Here is a 13,093-nt window from a genome sequence, read left to right on the forward strand (position 1 = left end):
AGTACCCTGCTCTCCCACTAACGAAGGGGGGGAGCCACCACTCCCTAAACCCCCACCCCCCCCCCCCCCTTCCCCGGTCCCGCAGGGGGAAAAACAACAAAAGAAAAAAAATGGTTTTCAAAAAATTAATAAATAAAATAATAAAACAATAGTGAGCAGTGAGGGCCCAGACCGGACCCCCTGGCATACCCGGGCTTGGGTAATTAGTACCCTTCTCTGTGACCCTGATTGTAGTGTGGCACCCACTATAAGGGGCCTTATAAGCATGCTGTCATGGTATCAAACTTGATTACCTGAGTCTCTAATGGTTGGATCCTTGCGGCTGGAAACTGAGTGGAGCTGGAGCAGGCAATCGGAAGGTCTCTTCATGGTGCAGCACTGAATTGGATGTAGATCTTGAGGATATCCACAGGTGTTGTCCTTAATCAAGTCAAGTCATTACCAGGGAAACAAGGCAATAAGTTCCAGAGGTTAAAAAGTCACTTAGTCCAAAGGGTCCAACTGAGTCAATTTACACAAACAGTTTTGAAAGTAATGTTCCAAAAACGGTTAATCAGAAGCAGAATCCAAACATCAATCCAGGTCAGTACACGGTTAAGGAAAGACACATGTAGGATACCAAGGAAGAAGAGTGGTCACGAACTTCAGAAGTCAAGCCGGGTCAATGCACAAAGGCCAGGCAATGATCAGTAGTACTTGAAGGAATACAATTACCTGGCAATCTTCATAATGAGGAGGGGCCCCTTTTTTGTCTTAGGCAGGTGCAGCTTGATGACATAATTAGAATCAATTAAAGATAGTCCAGACATTCTGGGAATGCTCAGAACCAGTTGCTAAGCAACAAAGAAGTGACGTCTCCGTCGGAGACAGCGGGACAGGAGGAAGAAGCTACGGGACTCCATACAAGGGTGAAGCCGTGAGGCTACTTATTGCGGCATGTCCAGGGTGAGAAAGGACATGCACAATAGGTAGCCTCACGGGCCACGACATGCCAGTAGAGGTTAGCCTACATATCTTCAGTTAATTAGTGAGTTGCTTTGAAAGACTGCGTAAGATTATAACAGCTATTATACAACTGCCAAGTTTACCAATGTTAAATGCACAAACAGTACCCAGCATTGACAGTACCGTTTTAATGTTCATATATTGCCTAGTTAGCCATAGCAATGCGATGTGTGTTTGGGGGCATATGTCAGTGTAAATGGGTGTGTATGCGAGTGAACCCACACTGTTGATTTGCCATTGTGTTAGCAGATTCTAACTTTCACATTAGCTTACATTGTAAGTCTATAGTGTGCTAGTGATTTACATTGAGAGCACTTATCTTGTATTGTATTTTCAGTGCTTTCATTCATAATGTTTACTTGCTTGTGGCTGCCGCCAACCTCTTATCCTGTTCTACGCCCACTACCTTCCCTACTACCTAATAATTGTGCTGAGTTGGCTTTTACAGAATCTACGAGTTTATGTGTATGTGCTCCTCTCCAGACCAGAATGAGGGGGTGTTACATAAATCATTTATATATATCTGCAGTACTGATTCCTCTCAGGCCTCCTTATGGTTGTCAGCAATGTCAAAATTTATATTTTTCTGCAACACTGATTCTTCCCAGACAACCTTGTGGTTATCAGCCATGTCAGTATATATACAAACCCTCCTACCTGCTGTCAGACCACATCTGCCACACTCCCCATCCCTGCTGCCATACACCCCATCTACCAAACTCCCCTTCCCTGCTACCAGACACCCCATCTACTAAACTTCCTTTCCCTGCTTCCAGACACCCCATCTACCAAACTCCCCTTCACTGCTACCAGACACCCCATCTACCACACCCCCCCTCCCTGCTACCAGACACCCCATCTACCACACTCCCCCTTCCTGTTGCCAGATACCCCATCTACTAAACTTCCTTTCCCTGCTTCCAGACACCCCATCTACCACACACACCCCTTGCTGCTGCCAGGCAGCCCATCTACTAAACTCCCTTTCTCTTCTGTCAGACACCTCATCTACAGTACTCCCCTTCCCTGCTTCTAGTGCCCCATCTAACACACTCCCCCTCCCTGCTGCCAGGCACCCTATCTACTAAACTCTCCATTCCTGCTGCCAGCCACCCCATCTACCAAACCTCCCTTCCCTGCTTCCTCTGACCATCTACCACACTCCCCCTCACTGCAGCAAGACACCCCATCTACCACACTCCCCACCCCCCCTGCTGCCAGACACCCCATCTACCACACTCCCCCTCACTGCAGCAAGACACCCCATCTACCACACTCCCCCTTCCTGTTGCCAGATACCCCATCTACTAAACTTCCTTTCCCTGCTTCCAGACACCCCATCTACCACACACACCCCTTGCTGCTGCCAGGCAGCCCATCTACTAAACTCCCTTTCTCTTCTGTCAGACACCTCATCTACAGTACTCCTCTTCCCTGCTTCTAGTGCCCCATCTAACACACTCCCCCTCCCTGCTGCCAGGCACCCTATCTACTAAACTCTCCTTCCCTGCTACCAGATACCCAATCTACCAAACTCCTCCTTCCTGCTGCCAGCCACACCATCTACCAAACCTCCCTTCCCTGCTTCCTCTGACCATCTACCACACTCCCCCTCACTGCAGCAAGACACCCCATCTACCACACTCCCCACCCCCCCTGCTGCCAGACACCCCATCTACCACACTCCCCCTCACTGCAGCAAGACACCCCATCTACCACACTCCCCCCTCCCTGCTGCCAGACACCCCATCTACCACACTCCCCCTCACTGCAGCAAGACACCCCATCTACCAAACCTCCCTTCCCTGCTTCCAGTGCCCCATCTACCACACTCCTCCTCCCTGCTGCAAGATACCCCATCTATCACACTCCCCCTCACAGCAGCAAGACACCCCATCTACCGCACTTGTTCTCCCTGCTGCCAAACACCCCATCTACCACACTCCCCCTCACTGCTGCAAGACACCCCATCTACCGCACTCGTTCTCCCTGCTGCCAAACACCCCATCTACCACACTCCCCCCCCCTGCTGCAAGACACCCCATCTACCACACTCCCCCCTCCCTGCTGCCAGACACCCCATCTACCACACTCCCCCCTCCCTGCTGCCAGACACCCCATCTACCACACTCCCCCCTCCCTGCTGCCAGACACCCCATCTACCACACTCCCCCCTCCCTGCTGCCAGACACCACATCTACCACACTCCCCCTCACTGCAGCAAGACACCCCATCTACCACACTCCCCCTCACTGCAGCAAGACACCCCATCTACCACACTCCCCCTTCCTGTTGCCAGATACCCCATCTACTAAACTTCCTTTCCCTGCTGCCAGACACACCATCTACCACACTCCCCCTCACTGCAGCAAGACACCCCATCTACCACACTCCCCCTCACTGCTGCAAGACACCCCATCTACCGCACTCGTTCTCCCTGCTGCCAGATACCCCATCTACCACACTCCCCTCACTGCTGCAAGACACCCCATCTACCGCACTCCCCCTCACTGCAGCAAGACACCCCATCTACCGCACTCGTTCTCCCTGCTGCCAGACACCCCATCTACCACACTCCCCCTCACTGCAGCAAGACACCCCATCTACCGCACTCCCCCTCACTGCAGCAAGACACCCCATCTACCGCACTCGTTCTCCCTGCTGCCAGACACCCCATCTACCACACTCCCCCTCACTGCAGCAAGACACCCCATCTACCACACTCCCCCTCACTGCTGCAAGACACCCCATCTACCGCACTCGTTCTCCCTGCTGCAAGATACCCCATCTATCACACTCCCCCTCACAGCAGCAAGACACCCCATCTACCACACTCCCCCTCACTGCAGCAAGACACCCCATCTACCAAACCTCCCTTCCCTGCTTCCAGTGCCCCATCTACCACACTCCTCCTCCCTGCTGCCAGACACCCCATCTACCACACTCCCCTCACTGCAGCAAGACACCCCATCTACCGCACTCCCCTCACTGCAGCAAGATACCCCATCTACCACACTCCCCTCACTGCAGCAAGATACCCCATCTACCACACTCCCCCTCACTGCAGCAAGACACCCCATCTACCACACTCCCCCCTCCCTGCTGCAAGACACCCCATCTACCACACTCCCCCTCACAGCAGCAAGACACCCCATCTACCGCACTCGTTCTCCCTGCTGCCAAACACCCCATCTACCACACTCCCCCTCCCTGCAGCAAGACACCCCATCTACCACACTCCCCCTCCCTGCAACAAGACACCCCATCTATCACACTCCCCCTCCCTGCTGCAAGACACCCCATCTACCACACTTCCCCCTCCCTGCTGCTAGACACCCCATCTACCACACTCCCCCCTCCCTGCTGCCAGACACCCCATCTATCACACTCGTTCTCCCTACTGCCAGACATCCCATCAACCAAACTCCCTTTCTCTGCTTCCAGTGCACCACCTACCCCCCTGCTGCAAGACATCCCATCTTCTAAAATCTTCCCTGCTTCCATTACCCCATCTGCCACACTCCCCCTTCCTGATGCCAGACCCCTATCAACCAAACTCCCTTTCCCTGCTGCCAGACACCCCATCTACCACAACCCTCCTCCCTGCTGCCAGACACCCCATCTATCACACTCCGACCTCTCTGCTTCCAGTGCCCCATCTACCACATCCCTGGTCCTGCTGTCAGTCACCATATGTTGCCACTGGCCCCGCCAACACAATTACTTCCCTTATGCCATCTCCTGCTTACACCTCACCTGCCACCATTCTCCAGATTGTTCTTACTGCACTGCCTTCATAGCTTCACGGCTGACCATCAAGGTTGCCAACTCTGAAATGAAAAACAAGCAACCGCTAAGTGAAAAACAAGCCCAAACAATCCTAAAAAGAGCCCCAAAAAGCAAAAAATGTATTATTTTTTTATTTATGATACAAATATCAAGATAATATTAATAGCAATGGGATCTGCAGCAGATTCTGCAGTTAAAGTAACTAAAGATGAAGATTCAGGAGATATAGCTGCACTTTAGGGGTTTGTTTTCTCTGTACACTATAATATATCCCCAGCTTTACACTATAATTACACATATCATGCTCTGTCTGGTCACATATATACTCTCCATATCTACTGTATACAACACAGACAGGCTCCCCCAAGAGGAGCCAACGCTGAAGTTTACCTACCAACACCTGAGGTCACGCCCACGTAAGAGACCAGCAGCGTCCTTACACTGACTAAAGCGTTATTATACACAAGGCAATAAAGTTTTTTGAAAAAAATAAAATAAAATGTTGTGAAGCCCAAAAACCCGCAACCTGCGACCACCAGAAAAACCCCGTAACTCTGGAAAAAAACAAGTCCAATTCCGCTTGTCATAAGCGGAATTGGCAACTATGCTGACTATACTCCCTCTAGTGTCTGGCCTCACCTCTCTGGTGGCTGGTCACACCCCCTCTGCTGACTGACCACTCCCCTTCAACAACTGTACGCTCATATTTTTCATGAGCCCCTACTATTGCATTCCCCTGGTGGGCCCTTCATGTCCCTGTCTGACATTGTGTGGGGTCATTTTGGGATGAGTGATTTGGGCATGCTGACATCATTCTCATTCTTTTTTTTTATTCTTGAAATTAGGAGTAGTTTGCGTCATTTGAAGAATATACGTTGCCCATCACTGCTTTTAAGTAATCTGGTGAACAACTTCTTTAAATAGTATTAAACAAAAAACAAGAAATCCTGCATAGTAAATTTTCCCCCTGTATAGGACATTTATGTGTCAGGAATTTTCACAAGTGTAAAACACATAGCGGTATATTTACTAAACTGTGGGTTTGAAAAAGTGGAGATGTTGCCGATAGCAGCCAATCAGATTCAAGCTGTCATTTTGTAGAATACGCTAAATAAATGAAAACTAGAATCTGATTGGTTGCTATAGGCAACATCTCCACTTTTCCAAACCCGCAGTTTAGTAAATCTAGCCCATAGTTTCTTTTTAATTCCATCCTGTTTTACTTTCACTAATTAATGTAAGCTGATAAAAACTAAACGACAGGTTGACTCTGCCCTTGCAAATGCGTAATCATAGCCCCAGCTTCATAGTGTTTGACTTATAATTATCACCCCCTTTATCTGGGTGAGCAGAGCTGAATGCCTTTATCATATTCCTCTGTCACACGCCCACAGACTTTATTTTATTCTGCTCCCTCATTTCTTATTCAGCTTTCAAGTTCTGCCATTGTAGCAATTATGAACATATTCCCTACTGATCTTTTAATCTTTTGTTCCTCACTCAAAAAAGTGAATGCCCTTAAGGAAAAGTTTCCTCCCCTTCAGTGTCTGGCTTTTATTTTTTTTGTTTTCAAAAGCTTACCGTATAAATTAGCAAATTAAGTAATTTACCAATTAAAGGAAACGGTTCTCTGTTTTTAATTTTAATCTGCTTTCTCTTTTTTGTTTCCATAAATAAAAAAATAAAAAATAAGAACAAAGTTATTGATTTCTGCATTTGTTTCAATGTAAATGGAAGCTGCTTTACGTTTACATACAATGATGTGCTGTATCTATGGTTTTCACTTGGCTAGTATTTTACCAGCCTGGTAAGTGAAAATATGACTTACTTATAAGGCAGACAAACTAAGAGGCAGATTTATCAAAATTTGGCATTAAAGCAGATTTTTTTTTCATCACTTAATGCGCTACTTAAAAAAAAAAACACTTATCAATGCAATTTTTCGAAGAAAATATTGCTGGAAATTTAATATATTTAAAATATATTATATAAATATCTGAGTGGAGTTTGTATGTTCTTCCCGTGTTTGGTGGGTTTCCTCCCACAAGCATGGGGAGAACATACTGGTAGGTTAATCGGCTGCTGACAAAATTAACCCTAGTCTGTGTGTGTGTTAGGGAATTTAGACTGTAAGCACCAATGGAGCAGGGACTGATGTGAGTGACAAATATTCTCTGTACAGCGCTGTGGAATTGGTAGCGCTATATAAATAAATGGTGATGATGATGATGATGATGATATTTGTCAGATCTGGGCTTTCAGATGCACTAATGTGAGAAAAATGTGAGGAAAAAAGGGGTAAAAATAGATTTAAAAATAAAAATATTTAATCATTTTTGGCCATTGAAAACTTTTTTTGATTTCTTTCATATAACAAAGCGTTTTTTTAATATATTTTCTTCTGTTATTGTTATCCTGAGGTGGCTTCACCAGAACAAGCATTGCGGTGGTACATGTACAGCTTATTAAATAGTCGTCCCCGTACGAAAGCCAGTCATCGATGGCAAATTCTATTCTTTAATTTATAGGTTGAAGGGAGATAAAGCCCCATCACTTTTTGTATACACCCGTTTTCATTGGCAATAGGGGTTTTTGCCCTTTGATTAACATGCCCATAAATCTGACACCTCATTGGTGTCTGTGGGTTACATCACATATCTGCTCTTTGTGCCATATTATGGTCTACCAGAAAATGGACACTGTTTGGGTAGATGTGGGCATAGGTTAGTCAGAGCAGAGGCATAGCCGTATATGTCCTGATATTTGAATGCTGTGAGGTCAGTATGTTTGTTTTAGTGCTTTGTGGTTTGCTGGTGTTTCCAGAAAGCTGTATATTTCCATCAGAAAGCCAGCCAGGCGAAGTTTATACTATTGTGATAAATTTACTAAGCATCATATCTCCCTACTAGGTGGCATGATGGTGCCATGGTTATCCTTTCTATCCTCTGGGCCCTATTACCATGGCTTCAATTGCAACCAGAGTACTATCTGTGTGGATTTTGAATGTTATACCCATGTTTGTGTGGGTTTCCTCCAACAATATACTGGAGGATGGACAAACTTGACCCTAGTGTGTAAGAGAATTTAGACTGTAAGCTCCACTGTGGCGAATCATGACCAAACACAAATGACACTTACGGCTGCTTGCGACTTGAGCACCAGAATGGGGGAGGGAGGTGGCGGACTCACGCAGGTCATGTACAGTAATGGCGTGCCAAAGCGCAGCCGATTCAAAGTCTGTGTTTCCCGAAAGTATGGTATCATTTGCAGCAGCTACAGGGCAGGTGTGAGTGCCTACTGATAGTGATGACTATCACTGCATAGTCTTTGCATTAAAAACTACTCATATGCGCGCCACTAGATAGTAAACAAATGTGTATGCAAGGAAGATTGACTATATAAATGCATTGCATGTACAGAACGCATGAAGAACTTATATTTTTTTATATATATATTTAATGTAAAAATAAAAGATTTTTCTTTAAAACATTTTAATTTATGATTGTAGCATTATGAATTGTCAATTTCTCTTATACAATTTTTTTTTTGCAGGAGTTCTGATACGACGTTATATTGCACATATACCTGTGCATATCCAGCAGTCTGTTCTGTTTGTTAGTTTAAGTACTGTTTAGGCAGAGCGTACTTCTACCCATGCACAAATGGAAACGTATCTTGAGATCCGTATGGTTTGAATGCGGGCGCACGTGCACTCAAGTTCTGTGCTCTTTTTAAAAACACAACTTGCGTGCAGGCTGGGCTCGAAAATGAATCAGGCCGTATATGTCAAGGGCTGCATACAGGGCCGTCTCTTCCATAGGGCATGATGGGCAGGTGCCCGGGGGCCCTGCAGCCCAGGGGGCCCGTCAGAGGCAGCTAAAAAAAAAAGGTTCCTGAAAAAAAAGAAGAAGAAAATACTTACCTTGCTCTCAGCTGGCGATCCGGCTCCCTCCCTGGTCTCCTCCTCCGTGTGGCGCTCGCAGTGCATGTCGGGCGTGACATCATCACCCCGCCCGACATCCATTGCGGAGCGCAGCACAGAGGAGGAGACCAGGGAGGGAGCCGGATCGCCAGCTAAGAACAAGGTAAGTATTTTCTTCTTTTTTACAGGAACTTTTTTCTCTCGCTGCCTCTGACGGGACCCCCTGGGCTGCAGGGCCCATATATATAATCATTTTTAAATTTTTTTATATATATAGGGGCCCCGGTGCACTGCTTTGCCCGGGGGCACCAAATGTTGTTAAGAGGGCCCTGGCTGCATAATATTCTGGTGCTATATAAATGAAGGTTAATAATAACTGTACTGATTTTTGCAAGGCAGTCCAAATATCTTGTAGTGAAAATGTGTGTGGCTGTCAAAAAAGGCCATTGGTATAGCCGGGAAATGGGCATGTTATAGGTGGATTAGGAAACATTTATGTTGTGTGTTGTTTAAATTGTCCCCATTTCCAAACTGGTACTGTAGGGAGGTATGTTACATGGATACCAGAAACATTTGTCATCTCTTACACTATGGAAGGGCTGGTAATGCCAACATTCTACGCCACCTGACCTGGGGTACATTTGTCCCATGGCTGTCTTCCATGCAAATCGCAGGGCATTGCAAGTTCAGTGCTCCCGTTTATGGACATAAGTGTAGATTCATATAATCTCTGTAAGGGTTTACAATCCAACATGCTGCTTTGCCTTGCAGAGACTGCCATGCATCAGACGATAAATCATAATGATCATCACTCCGACAGCACTTTGTTTGAATTTCATTCCAAGCAAAGGTCTCATTTCTGTGTTAAACCATATTAATGCACAGCATATACCAGCGAAAATTACAGTCCTTAACCACAACACTTTCTAAGTCGTAAAACATGCTGACATTCTCTCCATATTCATTCATCAATAAAAAAGCAACACTCCATTAGATTATGAAATAATAATGAAAGAAAAGAGGACTAACAGGGAGAGTTCATGTCAGGAAACGTGTTCTTTAAATAGGAGTAAATGTAATAATGTTGAAAAAATACTGTGCTTCCTATGACTGTCCTCTAACACGTAATGACCTGTCCAGATTTGACGCAAATTTAACCTAAATACACTGCACAGTGATAAGTAAAACCAGGCACAAGTCAGACTGTGCACCATTTAGCCCCAGGCCAAATTCAGTAGCATTTGGGTCTGAGCTGCCACAAGCTGCTTCATATCACAAATGCCTTCAACCCTGACCTAGAGGAATCACTCTGTCTATGGGTAGGAGATGATTAAATCATTATGCTGGATCAATCCTGGGCAGAATACCAGCTGCTGTATACACAGCTCAGCATGAACACCAATTGCAGGTCCTTTCAGCCTCTGGAGATAACCTACACCCCGTAAATGAAATCCACTTCCTAAGATACAATTGTTATATTTTGGGCTTTCAAGTGTATCATGGTTAACCCATTAATTTCTTGAAGGGCAAGAAAGTGTTACCTTGCCGTATTTTAGCCATTAAGTGAAAATCCTGTTTTGCAACATAGAATCATAAAACCAGATAACCTTTTATGACCAACTGGTCTATCTTGTCAGCTAACTATGAAGGATATTTACTTGTTTGTCTGGTTATATGATGGGTATATTTGTCTTTCTCTTCACCTTTTTTAAAAAAAAATAATTCTAAGACTTTACAATAGCCTTATGTTCGTAACATACATTTTTCAAATGTATAAGCCACAGAACATAGATTAATACACTTACACATTTAGTAGAATAATAAAACATACATAAACACTATTGAAAATAATAGTAATAATAAATTATAAATTGGTTGGTTTCACTAAAATTTTGATTATTGTAAGTAGTAAAGAATCTGCATTGATAAGGATTGAACTATTTCTCATATTTATTAAAAAAGCAACACAGGAACAGCAGTTCCGAAAAACTGCTGTTCCTGTGAAGTGGAAAACATACTTACCACTGCCTCTTCGATCCCGAAGCAGCATGCGATGAACGGAGCTCCTCTTCTGACTCCAGTGCGCATGCGCCGAGTGAAACCCTCGGGCATGCGCACAGACATCTCTGCTCTCGCTCTGCAACTATAGTTGCAGAGACAGAGCGGTGAGTGACAGGGAGGGATCATGTGATCCCTCCACACATGCGGTGTCCAGCTCTGCTCTTCGGAGCAGAGCTGACAGCACTGAAATCTTTCAAAAATGATAATGTACGCCAGCTGACCAGCTTCAGCTGGCGTATGTTATCATGAAAAGTTACCGTAAAAAAAAAATTCCGTAACTTGTTAGATTGCAATTGGGAGCAGTCACCATACTGTAGAATGGTGACTGCTCCCAAAAACGAAAAGGAATGCAAAGCAGCAGATATCCACGAGCAGGACACAAAGAGGGACATGTATTTTACGGTACAATTTGTTAAATATGCCCCTATATATCATTTCATTCCATGGGAACCTCTAAATATTGTTTTCAGACAGGCTTCTTATTAAAGAATACCTAATGCATGAACAATAATCATCATTATGCATGAATGCATGAAAATATTCAATACACATTTACTAGTAATCGATATGAGTGAGATCTCCACATTTCATTCTATTATTAGTGCATGTTGTTTACTTCACAAATCTTGGCCTGGTTAGTACAGAGACAGTTTTGCAATATTTCTGAGCTAGATTTTTCCGGTACTAGGTCATATTGGCTTATTATATTTGTAGGCGAAAAAACTAAAAAATGGTTAAGTATCCCGGAAAAGGACAAAGTTCATATAATAAGTGTGAAGTTTGACAGGATCTGATATGTCAGGGAAATGATTAGATGTAACATAGCAGGTTATGCCTGAAACAAAGCCACGTAACTTGTTCCTGTTTGATTAATACTAGTTTATAAGTTATAACTATTCCTAGTTCTGTGTTTCCTGCCGAGGAACTGTGGTCCAGTGATTCTGCTTTGGGTGCAGACTGGAGTAGGAAAGCGAAACTCAAAGGTCTCGGGAGGTCATTATTTTCACATACTTGGGAATAATGAGAGCATCACATGTCAGCCAGAGGAGAACGAAATGTCACATTCTCCAGCTAAAGGTCGGCATTGGTCAGAGGTGACTCAGAGAAGGCCAGGAAATGACCCAGAAGGTCAGACAGAGTGCACAAAGAAAGGTCAGCAAATGTCAGGGAAAGAATGCTGCTGTTTTGGAGATGAAACAAGCAAAGCACCTTTTGTGCTGACACTTTCTAAGGTGACATCTCAAGAAGACATTAATTTACTCAACCCTCTTCCTTTTAAAGCTTGTATCCAAGAGATGCAGCTTATTATTAACTGTTCACACACTAATGCGAAAGGTAACTTTTCATTCTGCACGCTACTATACAGATGTCAAATAAATACACACATCTCTACATTTATATAATAGGGCTGAACTGTGATGGATATGCATATGCATTCAAAAGGTAAGCTCTAAATAGACACATGTACAAATAGCGTATTATGCCCATATGCTGTGTCTGGGGCATCTCAAGAGCATACTTGCCAACTCTCCCTGAATGTCAGGGAGACTCCCTGAAATAGGGGTGATCTCCCTCACTCCCTGAAGAGTCTGGTATTCTCCCTGATGCTGAACCAGTACAAGACGTGGTTGGCTTCGCCATCTGTGGCATTATGACACAGTTCAGAAATTGTGTCTTATGTATTGATGCCTATGGAGGTGGCCATTTTCATGGTGACCAAGATTTAAACAAAGACTGACAGGTAAGACAACAAGACTTCAGTAATGGAGACAGAAATGTAAAAGACCCTTCAGTCTCTAGAGATTCATTAGCTGCTTTTCTTTAATGCATAGTTGCCTACTAGGGGACAGGGCCAAAAAGATGCAACTTGTCAAGCCTCGCCGCCCACGCCCACCTCCCCCGGGATCTTCCTGAAGCCAACGAGGAAAGGTTGGCAAGTATGCTCAAGAGGTGCCAAGCTCTGCACCAGTTGCATGTACCAGGTTTATGTTGTGTGTACATCAGATACTCATAAACCCAACCAGGTCATAAGGATAAGAAAAGATTTTTAAAATTTGTTTTGATAGTGACAAATCCATTCACTATTATATGATTTTCTGAGCGTAATTTACAATTCATTTATTGTTAATTACATTTGTACATGAGGCAGGAAGATTATACCTGCTGTATTGTAGTGTTTTATTGTTTATTCAAATCAAGCCTAATAGTGAATGTGTTTTTTGCTATAAAAAAAAATGTTAAAAAACCTTTCTTGCGATTATGACCTGGTTGAGTCGCCCAAATTCCGGGTAGGTCTCCCGGGAGAGCGGGCTACTC

General features: G+C 44.6%; 1 long non-coding RNA gene across 1 annotated transcript in view; it reads right to left on the reverse strand.

Annotated features, from left to right (window-relative positions):
* Positions 1–4,760: 4,760 nt before the first annotated feature.
* LOC142140495 (uncharacterized) overlaps positions 4,761–13,093 on the reverse strand; it is a 64,010-nt gene continuing 55,677 nt past the window's right edge. The window contains exon 3 of the long non-coding RNA XR_012688513.1: positions 4,761–4,835. This is a non-coding gene — a long non-coding RNA (uncharacterized LOC142140495). The remainder of the gene's footprint in view (positions 4,836–13,093) is intronic.

Source organism: Mixophyes fleayi, chromosome 2 (assembly GCF_038048845.1).
Source record: "Mixophyes fleayi isolate aMixFle1 chromosome 2, aMixFle1.hap1, whole genome shotgun sequence".
Lineage (NCBI taxonomy): Eukaryota > Metazoa > Chordata > Amphibia > Anura > Limnodynastidae > Mixophyes > Mixophyes fleayi.